The sequence below is a fragment of the Eleutherodactylus coqui genome, chromosome 5 (assembly GCF_035609145.1).
Source record: "Eleutherodactylus coqui strain aEleCoq1 chromosome 5, aEleCoq1.hap1, whole genome shotgun sequence".
Lineage (NCBI taxonomy): Eukaryota > Metazoa > Chordata > Amphibia > Anura > Eleutherodactylidae > Eleutherodactylus > Eleutherodactylus coqui.
In genome coordinates this window covers 161,897,922-161,910,202 of record NC_089841.1, presented here as the reverse complement: position 1 = coordinate 161,910,202, position 12,281 = coordinate 161,897,922, and the positions used below count along the sequence as shown (strand labels likewise).

The 12,281-nt window shown below is 44.5% G+C and overlaps 1 long non-coding RNA gene across 1 annotated transcript; it reads left to right on the top strand.

Annotated features, from left to right (window-relative positions):
• Positions 1–205: 205 nt before the first annotated feature.
• LOC136627985 (uncharacterized) lies at positions 206–11,350 on the top strand. The gene is made up of 3 exons (XR_010792836.1): positions 206–266; positions 6,825–7,022; positions 11,236–11,350. It is a non-coding gene; the product is annotated as an uncharacterized lncRNA (long non-coding RNA).
• Positions 11,351–12,281: the final 931 nt, after the last annotated feature.

The window sequence follows — 12,281 nt, the reverse complement described above, 5'->3', positions numbered from 1 at the left end:
AATCTTTAAGGACGAGCAGGGAGACACTCGTCTAAGGCACATTACTCGAACGAGTAGTGCCTTAGCGAGTATACTCGCTCATCCTTACCTGGAACCACTCTTTAAGCCAATATTGCTGTGTAATCTTTAGTTACAACAGTCTAATCAAACTCTTTGCTTTACATTAGGTTAAGCACTGGAGACTTCTCCCACTGATTGTTGTGCTAGGTCTCGGTAATGGTTTGCCACGTGGCTATCATTTCTCAGTGATTAACTCATCGTCTTCGGTAAGTAATACCTCCTTTCTTTCATTATTCATCTATTATTCAATACAATTCCAATTAATTTACTAAATATACTTTAATAATAGCTATTGCAAGCAGATTAATAAATAAATCATGATCACAATTGAATCATCATTACCCACCAAATAATTCTCTTTCTATTCATCCAACTATTTATCCTTTCCCTTAGGCCTCATTTACATGAGCATGAAACGCACTCCGTATTAGCCGCGCAAAAGAATTGCGGCTAATAGAACCAAAATTCCTATGAAAACGTTCAGATGGGAGAATTTTAAGTGCGTAAAAAAACGCACCTAAAAATAATAGAACTGAAATCCCGCAACTGAAATTCCCTGCTGCGTGAAAAGATATGACCTGACCTATCTTTGGTGCGCGAGTTGCAGGAGTTTCCATAGACTTCTGTCGGAGTTGGATAACAAGGGGGAGGTTAATCATTCTAATTGTTTAGTTTAAACTTCTAAACAACTGGAATGGGAGATGAAAGGAGATAAGGGGGGAGGGAGTGTTGCCGTGCTGCTAAAGACAGAAGCACATATTAAATGTCCCGCTGTTAGCTCCTGTTAGTCCCCATGGGGATGAGGGGACTAACAGGAGTTTACAGTGAGACATTTAAAATGTGCTGTTCAGCTGTCAAGGAATTCCCCATAGGAGGGGAGAGAAGGAATTCCTCTGCAGGGGAACCTCTCTCTCCCTGCAGCGGCGAGAGATAGAGGTGAAGGAAAGCCCTGGGAGAACCCCTTTTCTACAGGGTTTCCCTTCATCTCAGATAGGGTTCCCCTGCAGGGGAGAATAAGGAAATCCCTGTTGTGGGGAGAGAGAGAGGAGCAGGGCTAGAAGGCTTCCCCAAGTGTGGGGTGAGAGGGGTAACCACCCTCTAGCCCCACCTTCTGGCCGCCTGCACACGGGCGGAAATCCCACGGCGGGATTTTCCGCCACTGAAAGCCTGCATAGGAGTGCATTACAATACGCACTCCTATGAAGACGGCCGCGGTTTGGCCACGCGAAATGTCGCGCAGCAAACAAACCGCGGCATGTACTATTTCTGTGCGGGGCTCGCAGAGCCTCGCACAGAAACGTCACTCACCCGGCCGCCATCTCCGGTCTGCACATGCGCCGGCTGCCCGGCAGTCGGCACATGAAAAAGCCGGGGCCGCCAAGCGCGGGTGAGTACGCGCTCGTCCCTGCAGGTGCTGGGGTCGGGTCCCGCGGCGAGAATTCTCGCCGCCGGAACCGACCCGCCCGTCTGCAGGCAGCCTCTCTCTCCTTGCTATTGGGGAAACCTTGGGAAAACCCCTCTAGCCCTGACCCCGTTCTCTCCTTGCTATGGGGAAATCCCGAAGAGACGGGGTTAACCTGCAGAGGAGAATAAGGAAATCACCAGCAGCACGATGTTGGGGTTCACCTGCAGGGGAGAATAAGGAAATCCCGCGCTGCTGGAGATTTTCTTATTCTCCCTTCCAGGCAAACCCTGACATCACCGCAATTGGAATATCTCTCAAGCCTGACTGAAGAGAAGCCCAGAAGAGAAGAGGGTTCCCCTGGGGCTTTCCTTCATCTCTCTCTCTCCTCTCTCAGAGCTGCAGTGCTCGTTTTCAGCAACACACAGCTCCTCATCGTGTGAATGAGCAATTTCACCACTAATTAACCCCATGGCTTGATTAAGGGAAATTGTCCATTCATGCTATTTTTCGTGCACTTAGGCACAATTTTTTTGCATGGGTAAGTTCAGCGTGAATTTCACACTCGTGTGAATGAGGCCAAATGAGATAGCTTAAGACTGCTAGTACTTGAAATGGAAGGATGAGTGTAAGAGGTGGTTGAATTAAACATCTGATGGGTATCAGGACCAATCAGCTCATTGAAGGGATTGTGGCACTTGCTCGAGCACTGCAGCCTCTTCAATTTTTACACCTGCATACAATCCTGTCTTGTATCCAACATTTTCAGATACTTTCACCTCTGCTTGCTCCATCTTTGATTTTGAGTCTTCACTAAGCTGAAGGGTGGAGGCTACTGCTCTAATTTATCTAATACACGTAGGAAAGCAGGATATCTTCTCTATCTCTCTGTAGCACAGCCTAGTAAGTAACAGCATCATAAAAACATTATAGAGAAGTACTGAACAGTGTAAATGTGTGAAGGTAAAATGCTATTAGCTGTAGCTGTGTGAATCTCTTTGCTTTTCTCTTTCTCTAGCAGTTCCCTCCTCCTCCCTCTCTCTGCATAGGAATCTGTATGCTGGAGCCCACAGCAGAATCTGACCCTGTGCCCGTACCTGTATTTTCTTCTTCTTTTCTGTACTGCGAATGGTCTGCACGGCTCCCAGTCAGATATCTGCACAACAGATTTTTTTTTCTAACTCCAGCTTTTCCCACAGAATCCGTGGCCTGTCTGCAATGTCAACTGCGGCAACGGGTCGGACAGCTTCCATTGAATTGGTTTCTGCTCGCGTGCATGAAAAATAACTTTTGCATTGTATCCTATGGGCAGTATTTGCTGTCGAAGCCGGAGGCGGACGCTCGCTCTAGATTCCGCAATTCAAATCCGCCCGTGTTCATGAGGCCATAGTCTTCTATAGGCAACATGAGATAACAGCAAGGAAAGCCTCACCGCACTTCCTGTTATCTGTCTTGGTATTTCTGTTACTAGAGACAGACTTCATATTACATAAGGCAGTTGCTAGCAAATTAAGAGGAAATACAACACGTAGTAGCCAGCATTTTAGTGTGTTTCCTTGCATAAAATACAATTTGAGGGTGCGTTCACACGAGCGCATAAACGGCACGTTTTTGCGACCAAACGTATATACGTGACCATCTGAGGCAATGGTTTTGAATGTATTCGTTCACATGGGCGATTTTACGGCGCGTAAAAACGGCAACCCGAAAAAAACCCAAACATATGCGACCGAAATACGCGCCAACACATATTCGATGGCCGAAAAGATAGTTTGCAGAGTAGGAACAAACGAAAATACGCTTTCTAGCTCTGGTCGTGATCGGCGAAAAACGTTCTCTCGGGCGATTATATGTTGCGCTCGTGCGAACGTAAATACGCCTACGCTCGTGTGAACGCACCCTGAGGTAAATAAAGTGATTAGCCCTTTTCCTAGTTATCATATTGGCCATCACATAAGCACTTGTTTGATCAAAATGCAGTGACCATTTAAAGACACAATCACAGAACTTGTAGGAAAAACAAATTACTTTACTTTTTCACATAACAGTGGCACAATACACTTGGTGGTTACAGTTTACACTAGAAAGTACAATAAGCTTCATAGTTATAATATACTTCAAGTAGTACAGATAAACTTGTTGGTTCCTAGTCACTACTAACACTCTCCCTGTTAGTCCCATCTGTCCACTAGTTTCACAAGACTGGAATAACAGGCTACTTACAGGTCACAGGGTAGCCAACCTTCTCTTTTACCGGTGGTCACAATTCCTCTAAGTGCTGAACATTCTCACAACTCAGCCTGACTCAGCGAAATCTCTCCTCATGGCAGAAGATCCAGTACCACCTGTTTAGACTCCGAAAGTTGACTTTCCACAGGGCTGAATTGCTCTGTTGTGTCTCACAGACCTCTCCAAACTGACTTCTCCCAGAGCTGAAGATACACTGAGCAACACAGCTAAAGCGACTTTCTGCACTGGCCTTGCCAACCTGTTTTTCCCAAGACTGAAGGCACTCTTAACTTAGTCTGTTTCTTCATGATGATTTACAGACCTTGCTGCATGGTATCACAATGACATATTAAGTCCTCTGGATCCCGAAAACACTTTAGGTAACCCACTGCACAGTGTTTCTTCATTCACCTCATCACTCACATTTGGCTCTAGCCCATTGTTTCTTTCATGATGGACAAGTACAGGCCTTACAGGTGCGTAGGCCAACAACAGGTTCGCTTGGCACCTCACACCGTATAATCACACTCTTCCCTTTGGCACCAAAGAAATCTTCTTATATAGTCCCCTTTGGCCCCCTAATTTTTTGCTGCCAGTCTAAATAAAACTCCTATGTCTATTCGCTTATTTCTTCTATACTCAAAAACAAGTGCTGTCTACTTCTACTAACAATCATTTTAGGAAAACCAATTAAGGCTAGGTTAATGCCACATTTGTTGATTATGTATGCTATATATGCCGGGAAAATCTACTGACATACAATATATGAGGTGCATTCAAGTTCTACGTTCTCCTAATTTTTTTTCTAAAAAACTACTTATCCAAGAAATCTAAAAGTATTATCACTTCTACACAATAATCTCCTTCTTGATGTACACATTTTTCACAACATCAACGCCATGATTGCATGGCCTCTGCGAACACTTCTTTAGGGGTCTGTTTTGCAAGAGCGACATGACTAGAAAATGTGTGACCATAGAGAGTGTCCTCCATTGTTAGAAAAAGCCAAAAATTGCAATGTCAAGTAAGTAGAGAACATGGGGAACCACTTCAAGGTAGTTGTCATGAAGAGACCCCTGGATAAGGGCTGTCAGATGAGATGGAGCATTGTCTTGATGGAAGACCACGTGTGCAGCCTTTTCCTGTTGATTTTACTGCAATGCAGGATGAAGCAGTATTAGTGTATCTTGACGCCACTGGAAGCTAGGGGTTTGACAGGATGAACGCCCCTGTCACAACCCTGGCTCTTGATTGGGTCAAAGTTTTAAGGTCCTAGCAGCGTGTACATACATGTAATGTGTAGCTGCAGGTTTAGAATGACACTTACTTATCAAGTTAGCGTTGCTGATTGAAACCCACCCCTCCCTCACTGTCTGCCACAGTTGCTGTGTGCTCCAACGTGCTCGCAGTGCAAGGAGGCGGTACGTCGCTTCTCCTTGTCTCTTCTGGCCGCTGTCGTGTCCGTGCTCCTCAACCTTCCCCAGAGGGTCCCCATCCCCCTTCCTCAGTGTAACCCCCTGCAGCTGTCGCTCCCTCACTATCCCCCGCCTGTGTGCTCCGATGTGCTGGCACTGCAAGGAGACTGTACGCCTCCTCTGGGTGTCTCTCCTGGCTGCTGTAGGCTCCCTGCTCCCTGGCGGCGAGGTGACAGCAACAAGGGGCATGTCAACTTCAGCGTGGCTCAGCCGCGATGGACTGGCCGCAGTGTGTAAACAAGATTTTTGCAAATCTCGTCCACTTTGCTGCTTTGACCCAGGATAAAAATTGCAGGCGGAATTTCCGTGCAGAAAGTCTGCTCTGAAATTCCTCCCTGTGGGAACTCAGCCTTAGGCCACTCTTACAGAAAACACAGCTTGTAATCGTGGCATTTTTATTAGAATTTCGAGCGACGTTTTTGAACACATGGTACAGTGTTTGACAGCGCTTTTTAATGCACCCCATCATTGTGATGGGTGAGGAGTAGAGATGAGCGAGTATACTCGCTAAGGGCAATTTCTCGAGCGAACATTGCCCTTAGCGAGTACCTGCCCGCTCGAGACAAAAGGTTCGGGTGCCGGCGCAGGGTAGCGGTGAGTAGCGGCAGTCAGCAGGGGGGAGCGGGGGGGGGGGGGAGAGAGGGAGAGAGAGATCTCCCCTCTGTTCCTCCCCGCTCTCCCCCGCAGCTGCCTGGCCGCCGCCGGCACCCGAACCTTTTATCTCGAGCGGGCAGGTACTCGCTAAGGGCAATGCTTGCTCGAGCAATTGCCCTTAGCGAACATACTCGCTCATCACTAGTGAGGAGGTGAAAAAACATGAAACCGCAAAAATAGAGCAGACCGCTCTCGAAAATCGCAGCGCTAGGAGCACTGTGTTCGAGTGCAGGTTTGAGTAACCCCATTAAAATCAATGGGGGTGTTGTACTGCAGTTAGTATGGCGCTCGAGACACTGCGCTAATAATAGCAAAAAGCGGTCTGTGAGTGACCTGCGGGGCTACAAACAAACTTTCATGTGCAGAAAGTGCATCATGTTTGGAAAGATTACGCTAAGGAGTTAGACCATGTATGGAAATTCATTTTGCAGCTGTATGCAGCACAATGTAGGTATAGGTACGGGGGAGTGGAGGCTGCGGAGGAGGGGGGGCCCTGAGCTGAACTTTTGCACCCGGGCCCCTGCGCCTTTAGGTACGCCCCTGGTTCAAATCCCCGTGGGAGCACAGGTGCCTGAACAACCAGAATGATAATTGTCCCGTGTAAAAAGGCCTTAACTCCAGCTGCTGTCACATGGGGTCTGTACACTGAATGATGCCATCGGTCACTCACCCCATAGAATGCCTGTGCATTCTAAAATATGCCCCATGTTTCTACCTGTTCCTGTGCTCGAGGAAATAATTAGGACACATAAGAACTTGAATGCACCTCAAAAGTGGCCTTGTGACAATGTCATGCTACAGCGAAATAGTTTTAAAACATAATATTATTTTTTGGACAGTAAATTGTAAATCTGTTCTTGCTTACTCCATTAAAACATGATCAGGATGCAAAACTCCCATTTATGAATGCTTACACCACATGAGTCATATGTGTAGTAGGAATGCCCCAGCAGTGAAATATCCATAATATGGTCATTAGATAATCTTCTCTTTTCTCTGGCCAGTGCATTGCCACAACACCTCAATTCATGTCCTCTGCAGTTTGTCAAAGGCTTTATCAACCAGACCTGGATAGGAAGGTATGGATCAGCTGTCCCCAAAGACACCGTCACCCTGCTGTGGTCTACTGCAATTTCAGTTTACAGTGTTGGTGGATTGCTTGGATCATTGGCAGCTGGGTACCTGAGCAGAAGGTTTGGGAAGTAAGTACTTTCTACAATTTGTGCCATGTTCAAATCAAAACCATCTAGTACCTATATAAGATGGGAAGCAGGTCACTGTTGCAGACTAATGACTCTGCCTAAATAATATCGCCAGGTCTGCGTGTTTGAACTATAAGAAACATAGAAACCCTCCCAACATGTTTTGCCAACATAGTGGCGTCCTCAAGGGTCAGGGGTTACTAGAAGAGCACCCGTTATTATATACCATGAGGGAGGGATTCTCCCATTTGACTGACCAGTGAGAGGCACTGAATGCTGAGAGGCCAATGGAAAGAAAGCTAATAATGTAGGACAGGTCATACTCAGTGTGTCCTTTATTTTGTGGTGCATGTTCAGTACATAAAAGCTCATACTAAGTGTGGTTTACCAAGGGCTGCAATTCAGCAAGATTCTATGATTTATAGGGTATGCCCAGTTGCAGAAGTCCCCACTATAAGAAACTTTCTTGTGGCTTTAGTGCTATGAAAAGAGATCCTACCATGCCCATTATCCAAGGAGCACTGTGTGCCACTAACTGGGCACTCAAAGCGTAGAATCCATAGATGAAGCTCTTACTCTAAGGGCTTATTCACAGGAGCGTATATGGGCTGCCATTTTCACGGCCAGCCAATAAATGCTACCATCTGAGGTGTCTTCCCCATTCCCTCCCCCTCACCGACTCTCTGCCTCTCTTCTCCTCTCCGGCTGCTTAGAATGGGAGGGGGAGGGGAGGGGCGGAATTAAGCTCCCACCTCCTACCTGTCCCTTGTCCACAGCCAGCAATGGGAGGGGTGAAGCTTAGCTCCTCCCCACCCCGCCCCCTCCTATTGCAAACAGACAGAGGGGAGGAGAGAGGCAGAGAGCTGGTGAGGGGAAAGGAAGGGGGAAGACAGCTCAGATAGTAGCGTATATCGGCCAGCCCTGAAAACGGTGGTCGATATACGCTCCTGTAAATAAGACCTCACACAGCAACCAGGTACCTCCAGACACAGATTCGTTATAGGAGGATAAGGACCTGGAGTTATTTGATACTTGATAAGCGATAAAAAAAAAAAAAAATGTTTTATGATAACAAACAAAAACACTCTACCCAAGATGGATTCAAAAAAGCAAAGGATAATTCAATATAGGAGCCAAAAGAGCTGGTTTATTCTATGTGTAAACAAGGCAGGGTTACCATTTGGACTCTCACTTGTGATGGAACACTATCACTATCAGTGATCAGGACTCAGGCTCCAACAATTGAGCGTCCTGAATTGTTATGGGTGTCGACAAGACAGGATCACCATCTAGGTATTCACTTATGATGATCAGTACTTGAGTAAGCCAGTACAAATACTCAGATCAGTACTTGAGTTGGTCAGTACTTATACTCTACGCGTTTCACCATTAATTTGTTGGATCATCAGGAGATACAGTACTTGAGTCATAGGTTCAAAGGTAGAGGGAATGAGAAATCCCCGAGAGAACATCAAACTAATATATAAAAAGCTGTATCTAAGATGAATACAGCAAAACTTGTGTAGTGATCAGGATAAATATCCTTATTATAGGAGAGTTCTATACTCTCAGTTAGGGCATTAAGGTAACTCTTAGGGTTGGGGGCCTGCCAAAAGGTACCTCTAAACAAGGAAGCTTATCTTGTGTGCTAGCGGTTAATAGCTAGATGATATATGTAGGTACATAACGAGAGGTGTTTATTTCAAAGTATGCCCGTCAATACACACACAGAGGTAGAGTAGAGCGTCCCCGAAAATATGGGGGGGCACTGCTCTCAAATATCTGAGCGCTAGAGAGATGGTATAATGCTTGTCATGCACAAGTAGGATACTCAAAGTAGTTAGCGTATCGAGTTAGAATTTAGGTCATCAATATGGGGATAAGGCATAAAATTATGTCCTGATCTCCTGACCCAATTAATTGCACTTAAGCAAACAAGAATAGCTAAAGTGCTAGATTCCAACCCAAAGTGCTCGCATTAGAGGTCATTGGTGTGGAGGTATGACATTAATATAAGTCAAACTCTCCTGACCTAATTGTAGAAGCACTTTTAGATGTCCAAATTGCTTGCATAGAGGTCATTAGTATGGAGGTATGACATTAGTATGAGTCAAACTCTCCTGACCTAGTTGTAGAAACACTTTTAGACGCTGTGCATGCTCTCAAGATAGACAAGCCATAAAGCTAGTTTCCTAGTAGTTAGATTTCAGGCAAGCAACCCCAGCAAACCCCCCAGATATAGGGCTCAAGAGAGAGCAAAGAAAAAGGTATGACCCATCGCCTTGATGGTAGGCTAGGGAATATCTGGGGGGTTTGCTGGGGTTGCTTGCCTGAAATCTAACTACTAGGAAACTAGCTTTATGGCTTGTCTATCTTGAGAGCATGCACAGCGTCTAAAAGTGTTTCTACAACTAGGTCAGGAGAGTTTGACTCATACTAATGTCATACCTCCATACTAATGACCTCTATGCAAGCAATTTGGACATCTAAAAGTGCTTCTACAATTAGGTCAGGAGAGTTTGACTTATATTAATGTCATACCTCCACACCAATGACCTCTAATGCGAGCACTTTGGGTTGGAATCTAGCACTTTAGCTATTCTTGTTTGCTTAAGTGCAATTAATTGGGTCAGGAGATCAGGACATAATTTTATGCCTTATCCCCATATTGATGACCTAAATTCTAACTCGATACGCTAACTACTTTGAGTATCCTACTTGTGCATGACAAGCATTATACCATCTCTCTAGCGCTCAGATATTTGAGAGCAGTGCCCCCCCATATTTTCGGGGACGCTCTACTCTACCTCTGTGTGTGTATTGACGGGCATACTTTGAAATAAACACCTCTCGTTATGTACCTACATATATCATCTAGCTATTAACCGCTAGCACACAAGATAAGCTTCCTTGTTTAGAGGTACCTTTTGGCAGGCCCCCAACCCTAAGAGTTACCTTAATGCCCTAACTGAGAGTATAGAACTCTCCTATAATAAGGATATTTATCCTGATCACTACACAAGTTTTGCTGTATTCATCTTAGATACAGCTTTTTATATATTAGTTTGATGTTCTCTCGGGGATTTCTCATTCCCTCTACCTTTGAACCTATGACTCAAGTACTGTATCTCCTGATGATCCAACAAATTAATGGTGAAACGCGTAGAGTATAAGTACTGACCAACTCAAGTACTGATCTGAGTATTTGTACTGGCTTACTCAAGTACTGATCATCATAAGTGAATACCTAGATGGTGATCCTGTCTTGTCGACACCCATAACAATTCAGGACGCTCAATTGTTGGAGCCTGAGTCCTGATCACTGATAGTGATAGTGTTCCATCACAAGTGAGAGTCCAAATGGTAACCCTGCCTTGTTTACACATAGAATAAACCAGCTCTTTTGGCTCCTATATTGAATTATCCTTTGCTTTTTTGAATCCATCTTGGGTAGAGTGTTTTTGTTTGTTATCATAAAACATTTTTTTTTTTTTTTATCGCTTATCAAGTATCAAATAACTCCAGGTCCTTATCCTCCTATAACGAATCTGTGTCTGGAGGTACCTGGTTGCTGTGTGTTGTCTTTGTAGTGCCCAGTTTATGTCTTTTAATATATTTAATAAAATACGTTTTTAGTGGTAGTCACGTCTGTGAATTGGGCTTATATTTCCTAGTTGACTCTATACTGCCCCCTCTGTGAAGTTGTAAATAAGACCTAAATCAAAGGCAGAGAGGACTGTTACACTAAGGGCAAAAACATATGTGCGCATGCGCTCATACGCTCACTGTTACAGAGCGTATTAGCGCATAAACCAGGATTTTTTCTTTTTTGGAGTACTCAAACTCCATGATAGTGTGCACAAGTTAAAAAACAACAACAAAAAAAAACAACGGGAAGATAGGTCCTGCCCCATGTTTCTCGTATGTAGAGAGTCTGTACAGCAATATTTAGCATATTGCACCAGCATTGAATGATATATATAATAGATGTTTTAGCACTCCCAGGTTTGCTAGGCAGATGTTTGTATTATTTATTCATATGCCTTTTAGCATTTTAATTTAGTTCAATAAAAGTTAGATTTTATTGATGGTCTTCAACCGGGGTGTTCCTTGCCCTTTGGGCAAGTTTGGTAATAATAATGCCTAACAGTATCATGGTGCAGAAATGGAGTCATATGTTCTTCCTTATAAGATCCTCTTTATGTTTCCACAGGAGATGGTGTCACAGACTCACTGACCTGTTGGGCATAACAGCCTCTCTGTGTCTTGGGCTTTGCAAGATTGCTGGATCCTATGAAATGATTTTTGTGGGAAGGTTTCTCTATGGCTTCACATTAGGTACATGTTAGAGAAATGCGGGTCACCATGAGAGTTATTATTAGAGATGAGCGAGCACCAAAATGCTCGAGTGCTCATTACTCGAGTCGAACTTCCCGCGATGCTCGAGGGTTCGTTTCGAGCTGTATTGCCGGCTCCATTGAATTCAATGGGCTAACATCGTTCTTCTCTGCCACAGCTGTTACAGCTATGGCAGAGGAGAACGATCTTTATGCTGACATAAATGTTTTTATTTTTACACATTTTAGGATGATTTTCAGGTAAGGGCTTATATTTTTAAGCCCTTCCCGAAAATTATTCCGCGCTCGCCGGCAGCCCATTGCTTTCAATGGAGCCGGCTGTATTGCCAGCTCCATTGAATTCAATGGGCTAACATCGTTCTTCTCTGCCACAGCTGTTACAGCTATGGCAGAGGAGAACGATCTTTATGCTGACATATTTTTTTATTTTTACACATTTTAGGATGATTTTCAGGTAAGGGCTTATATTTTTAAGCCCTTCCCGAAAATTCATCCTGAGATCGCCGGCAGCCCATTGCTTTCAATGGAGCCGGCTGTATTGCCGGCTCCATTGAATTCAATGGTCAGTGCTCGTTTAATCGAGACGAGTACCGCGTGGTGCTCGTCTCGAGTAACGAGCATCTCGAGCACCCTAATACTCGAACGAGCATCAAGCTCGGACGAGTATGCTCGCTCATCTCTAGTTATTATGCATCCCAGTAATAATCTTTAGTTAGCTGGTTTCATCTAAAGACGTAAATTGTGCCTGAATATTTCTACCTTAGGGCCCTTTTACATGTAACGATAATCATTCATTTTTGTTGGACCAACAATTAAACAATAAACAATAATTTGTTTGCTCATTATTCATTATCCGTTTTATACAAGCATAAAAACCTGACGATGATCGACACATGTAAAC